Below are 6,367 nucleotides of genomic sequence, written 5' to 3' on the forward strand. Positions count from 1 at the left end.
TAAAAAAAAAATAATCTGGGGGCTATAAAAAAAAAAAAAAAAAAAAAAAACACCAGTGAGTTATAAAACCCCCCAAAAGAAAAACTATGGTACAAGGAGAAAGGAAGGGAGCCAGACTGTGGCGCAGCGGTAAACCAGGAGCACTGACCCCACTAGAGGGCTGTGAGCATTCCTGTGCCCATGCTCCCAGGCTAGCTGAGGCTAGGGGTAGATCATGGCATCTAGACTGTTGGGGTCTCTATCTCTGCCTCTATTTCTCTCTCACTCTTTCTTGCTCATGGAAGAAATAAGCAAATAAACTTAAAAAAGAAGAGAAAGCAAATAAATCTAAGTTTGAGAGAAAGGGTAGGAAGAAGAAAAGCAGACACATGGAAAAAGAAAAACTAAGGGCTGCTCCTGTGGCCTACTGATTAAGGGAGCCAGATTCCACCTGGCCAACCATGAAGTTTGAATCCCAAACATGATAGCTTTAAAAACAGGGGCTGGCAGCTGGCAGACATGATAGCTTTAAAAACAGGGCGCTGGACTCCCACATGGCCAAGCACGGTTCGAGCCCCAGACCTGGTGGTTTGCTTTCTCACTTTTACCTTTGTCTCTCTCCCTTTCATACTCTGTCCCTCTCTGGTAAAATTAAATAATAAATAAATAAATAAATAGAGTTAAATAAAATAACTCTTTAAACACACACACACACCAGGCATGTGCATATGTGTGCCCAAAATTCCCAAACAATGGAGGAATGAAGGTATTGTGGTGTGACCAGTCACCAGTCTCCTTCCCTGCAAGCTCGTGGATCCTCCAGCATATTTATTTATTTATTTATTTATTTTTAATGTAATCTTTTATTTATTTATTTATTTTGAGAGGTTTTTGCTAAAGGGCACGTGCGCTCGCCAGACAGAGACAGAGAGACAGAAAGAGAGACATAAAGCCACTCTGCAATCCCTTCTCCTCCATTCTCCTTGTGCCCAATGTTGAGTTTAAGCCACCGGGTCCGGGACTTGAACCACGGTCGACTATGTGGGAGTCCAGTGACATAGCCATTACGCTAACTGCTGGTCCCCCTCCAGCATATTTAAAAACCAAAAACAAAAAAAGAAGAAACAAAAGAGAGTAAAATTTGAGCATAGTGAAAAGTAACTGCTTAAGTGGAACAAAGTACCAGTACAAATATCACTGTTCTTTAAATAGAGATCAGTCAATTATGAACAAGCAGTTGCCATAATGGCTAGATCGCTGAACTGCCATGTAGTCAACCACGGTTTGAGTCCTGGACCCGGTGGCTTAAACTCAACATTGGGTGTTTGTGCGTGTGTGCCCAAGATCCCAAGAGGAGAATGGAGGAGAAGGGATTGCAGTGTGGCCATTCCCCTGAGGGGGTGATTTCTCACTTTCTGTCTCTCTGTTTCTCTATCTGGTGAGCACCCACTCCCTATAGCAAAAACCTCTCAAAAAAAAGAGAAAGAAATGTGTCAATTAATCACTCTTCCTAGTTCTTCAGCTTTGATTTCTTTATCCTTATACTTTAATCTCCGAGACTGACAGAAGTGGAAAGACATCTTTCAGAGCATAACAGAAATTGGAAAGGTTCTTATCTATTGGGTCGTCAGAAAAGTCATGATGCATTTTGCACAGAAAAACATGGGCAAATACCAAGACTTTTCCAACAACCCAATAATAAAAAAGAAAAAAAAAAAAAGAGGAGAAGCCTGGATCCGTGGCCTGATGGTTAAAACAGCTGGATCCTGTGTAGCCGACCGCAGGGTTCAAGTCTCAGAACCAGTAGCTTAAAAAACACTATGGGCAAGGACCAGCAGTTGGCATAATGGTTATGTCACTGGACTCCCATGTAGTTGACCACTGTTCGAGTCCTGGACCCAGTGGCTTAAACTCACACCAGGCACGTGTGCATACATGCCCAAGATCCTAAGAGGAGAATGAAGAAGATGGGATTGCAGCATGGCCATGCCCCTGGGGGGTGATTTCTCGCTTTCTCTCTCTGTTTTTCTGGTTAGCACACATACCCTATAGCAAATGCCTCTCCAAAAAATAAAAAAGAAAAAGAAACATTTTGGGTATATGTGTGTGCATGCCCCTGAGGAAGCCTAAGAAATAGATGGAGGAGAAGGGATTATCACATTGCTATTCCCCATGGGGAGTGCATTCTCCTTCTTCTCCTCTCCTTCTCTGTCTCTCTGTGTCTCTGTCTCTCTGGTGAGCACACACACTCTATAGCAAAAATAAAAATAAAAATAAATTTAAAAAAAAAGAATAAAAGAGAGACAGCTATTTCCAGAAAAGTGAATGGCATGAGCAAATATAAGAAAGCAAAACTGTATGTGAAGAATACGGTTCTTTTCACAGTCTTTTCACAGCTGAAGCTTAAAGTCCATAATCAGCGACAATGGAAAGGATACTGGAAGGCCTAGACGGCATGCTAAGGAATCGGGTGTTATTCAGCATGTGGTGGTTGCTGTCAAAGGAAACAACAGTTGTGGTTTGGAGTAAGATTTTTTTTTTCTTTGAAAGAATACTACTTGATACATTTTATTGTATTTCATAAGTTTAAAAGACAATATAAAATAGAAAAGAAATATCCTTGTTAATGGGTAAATTCTTAGCTCTACACACCCTTATTATTAAAAGAGACCACAGAGGCACCAGTAGATGACATAATGGGTACATTGCTGGATTCTCATGTAGTTGACTACAGTTTGAGTCCTGGACCCGGCGGCTTAAAACTCATGCCAGGTGCATGCGTGCGTGTGCCCAAGGTTGCAAGAGGAGAATGGAGAAGGGGCTGTGGTGTGTCCATCCCCTCGGGGGGGTGATTTCTTGCTATCTGTCTCTCTGTCTCTGTCTCTCCAGCAAGCCCATGCACCCTATAGCAAAAATTTCTCTAAACGAATCAATCCATCAATCAATTAATTAAAAAAAAAAAAAAGAGAGAGACCACAGAAAGTTTTGGGTCATGGACTTTGTTCTTTGGATGAAGTAAGATTTTCTAGTCCTGAGTTCAGAAGACCAGAATTATTGTGAGTGTGATCCTGGGCAGTCCTTATCTTAAACTTCAGTTTCCTTATTTCCAAATCAGAGGTAATAAGGTAATTGTGAGGATAAGTCAGATGAGATGATAAAAGTGTGTTTGCTTTGAGAATATCAAAATGTTACTAAGATGTTAAGGTTACATTTTTGTGAGGATTTAAGTAATACCGAAAGATGACTGAAATTGTGAACTAAATACAGCAGTGGCTACAGGACTAAAGAGGGAGCAATCTGAATGACATTTTGAAAAGAACTTGATCCAAAAATTATTTATAAATTTTAAACTTAGCCATTAGAGAAAAGGAATATTAATCATCAAAGCTGGGAAATTAGGGACCAGCAGTTGGCACAATGGCTATGTCACTGGACTCCCATATAGCTGACCGTAGTTTGAGTTCCAGACCCGGTGGCTTAAACTCACGCCAGGTGCGTGTGCGTGCGTGCCCAAGATCCTGAGAGGAGAATGGAGGAGAAGAGATTGTGGTGTGGCCATCCCCCCTGGGGGGTGATTTCTCGCTTTCTGTCTCTCTGTCTCTGTCTGTCTGGCGAGCCCCAAGATCCTGAGAGGAGAATGGAGGAGAAGAGATTGGGGCGCACAATCCCTTAAAGAAAAACCCCCCCCAAAAAAAAAAAAAAAAAAAAAAAAAAAAGCTGGGAAATCGGAGAGAAACGGGTTTGGCTTTAAACATTTCATATGTCGGAGGGTATCTGTTAAAATGTAGGGCTATATAGGGCTGGCAGCAACATAATCAGGAGAGAGTGCAAAAAGGCAGCCACGACCAGTGGATCACCTTGAGGACTTTGAAGGAAGAAAAAGAGACTGATCTTTCCTAGCAGGTGGTAAACCACAGAATACTTGGTAGGCAGAACTGAGTTGGGAAGGTTCGTGTGTGAATTGTGTGCTGGGTGTTGGCTTCTCAATAGCTTGAGTAGTTGACATGTAAATATTTTCTCAGAAAAATTTAAAACCATACTGTCTCTGTTTTTATAGAGTCACAAACAAAATTATAACAAACGTTTTGAAAATTATCTTTAAAATTCAGTTTTGTAAAATTTTGAAAGTTGTTTATTAACTGTGAAGACCTATGGAATATGAGCAAAAAGTTTTTGATATGTAAAGTAAATGTTTGTGGGAAAATTTTAAAAAAAAGTTCCTTTGACCCCTCCAAAAAAAAAAAAAGGAAGAAAGAAAGATATGTAGTGTCAGAACATAGATAATACATTGAATTATAAACTCTGATTGGGGCGCTAGTCGAAGCCAGAGAGGAGAGTGTGTCACCAATCAAGTTAATAATGAGAAGGGGGAAATGGTGGGGGTATCTTAGAAACATTTATATAAGGTGGGAGAACCTGAATAGAGAGAACAATCTATTAGAAGCATGTCGGCGAGGATAGTATAAGCCCATAGCAAGTAGTATGGGATTTTTAAAGGATGGATATAGGCTGGGACTAGAAGGTAGCATGGTAGGTAAGGGACTGGAATCCCACATTACCAACCACAGACTGAATCCTGGATCTGCCAGCTTGCTTTCTCACTTTCCCTCTCTCTCTCTCTCTCTCTCTCTCTCTCTCTTTTTCTGTCTCTCTCTCTGGTGAGTGCATGTACGCTATAGCAAATTTTAAAAATAATAATTAAAAAAAATTAAACAATTATTTTTTAAAAATGTATATATGCTACAGGACTCATTCTAAATTAGTGAACATGAATTTGTTTAGGACCTAGTTGGAATGACTTTGGGTCTTCAGCCAGTCTTCCTACAGGGGTTGGACACTTACTTGCTAGTAATGATGCTAGTGTTGCTGCTGTTTTAAACAGTTACTAAAAGGTTCAAAATTTGGGGATATTTTGTTTTATGAAAAAGAGAAGTTTTGTTTTGTTTTGACAAGGCCTTCCAATCCCCTGCCACCATCTCCTCCTAGTTAGACTTTGCCTAAGGCACCCCACCTGTTTTATGTTGGTTAAAGACACCAACCTGGACCTTCCATGTGTCCCCAGCCTGTCATTGCGATGCCCTATCATCTGCATCAATGTTTTGTATTCAAGTGTTCCCCAGCAATTCTTTTGGGCACCGGGGTTTGTCTGAGAGTATACGCACATACGTGTAACCTGAGTGGTTGCCTGGTCTTGTCTTAGGTTTTTGTCCTGTATATCTTCCATATCTTAAAAAAAAAAAAGTCTGCATTTATGTTTCTTTTCTCAGTAAGTCTGTTCTCTATCAGACATCTTTGGCTTGTTTTTCCACTCCAGCTTGCAGCTTTAGCAGCTTTTCTTCTGAGTAGCCAGCAGGCTGCGGCCAGCAGATGGCACTGCGACAGAAAGGACAGAGTCCCTTCAGGACCCTGACACCCACTGTGGACTGGTAACCTTATGATCTCTGCCCCGGAGGACTCAGTGCTACACTTTTGCCCAGTCCCTAGCAAACCGGGCCTACTTGTGGGCAATTCAAAATTTCTATGGGGACCAGCAGGTGGTGTAAAGTTTACATCGCTAGATTCCCACGTAGTTGCCGTGTTCTGAGTCTCAGACCTGGCGGCTGGGCAGTATGCTCGCGTGCCCAAAACCCCGAGAGGAGAATGGAGAAGGGATTGCAGCGTGGCCGTCCCGGGAGGTAGGGGGTGGGGGAGGTGGGGCTTCTTGTTTTCTGTCTCTGTCGAGCGTAGGCACCCTATAGCAAAAATCTCTTTACAATTTTTCCATTTCGATTTACGAAACGGCATTTGTAGCTTAATCTCCTCCACACTATCCCCATCTGCTCACTGTGGATGTCTTTTATCATGTTATCAAAGAGTCTTCAGAGAAGTGCTGTCAGATAGCGTTGATTTCTAGCTAAAGTGGCCGAAGTGACACAAGAGGTAAAGGAGACACTCCTTATTGGTTAAGTAAAAAAGAAACATCCATGCAATCACGCAATTATCGAATGTTTCCCCGCAATGTGGAACTTTATGTTCTGAATTGAGCGGCTTCGTTTTGTCATAAAGTTATTTATCTAGAAAGTTCAGATGCATCCTATTAGATTTCCGTCAAGAGTAAGCAAGAGCCGCGCAGCAAGGAGGTCTCAGGAGCCGCTTCTCGAACCCTGTTGCAGCGCAGGCGCACACATGCCGCAGCCACAGCGCAAAATAAAGCGCAAAACCTCCAGTCTTGACCTTTTCAGACACGCGGACGCAAAACTATCAAGTTACGCGCCAGCACAAACTGGGCATTGCCACCTACAGGAGACCTCGTTACCACGGCCACGAAGAAAGCTTCCGGGACAGAGCTCTTACGCTGCGTAAGCACGCAAGCCTCACCCACGCAGGTCCCCCAGCTCGGCGATCGGCT

This window comes from Tupaia chinensis, unplaced genomic scaffold (assembly GCF_000334495.1).
Source record: "Tupaia chinensis unplaced genomic scaffold, TupChi_1.0 Scaffold000270_1, whole genome shotgun sequence".
In the NCBI taxonomy this organism is placed as follows: domain Eukaryota; kingdom Metazoa; phylum Chordata; class Mammalia; order Scandentia; family Tupaiidae; genus Tupaia; species Tupaia belangeri.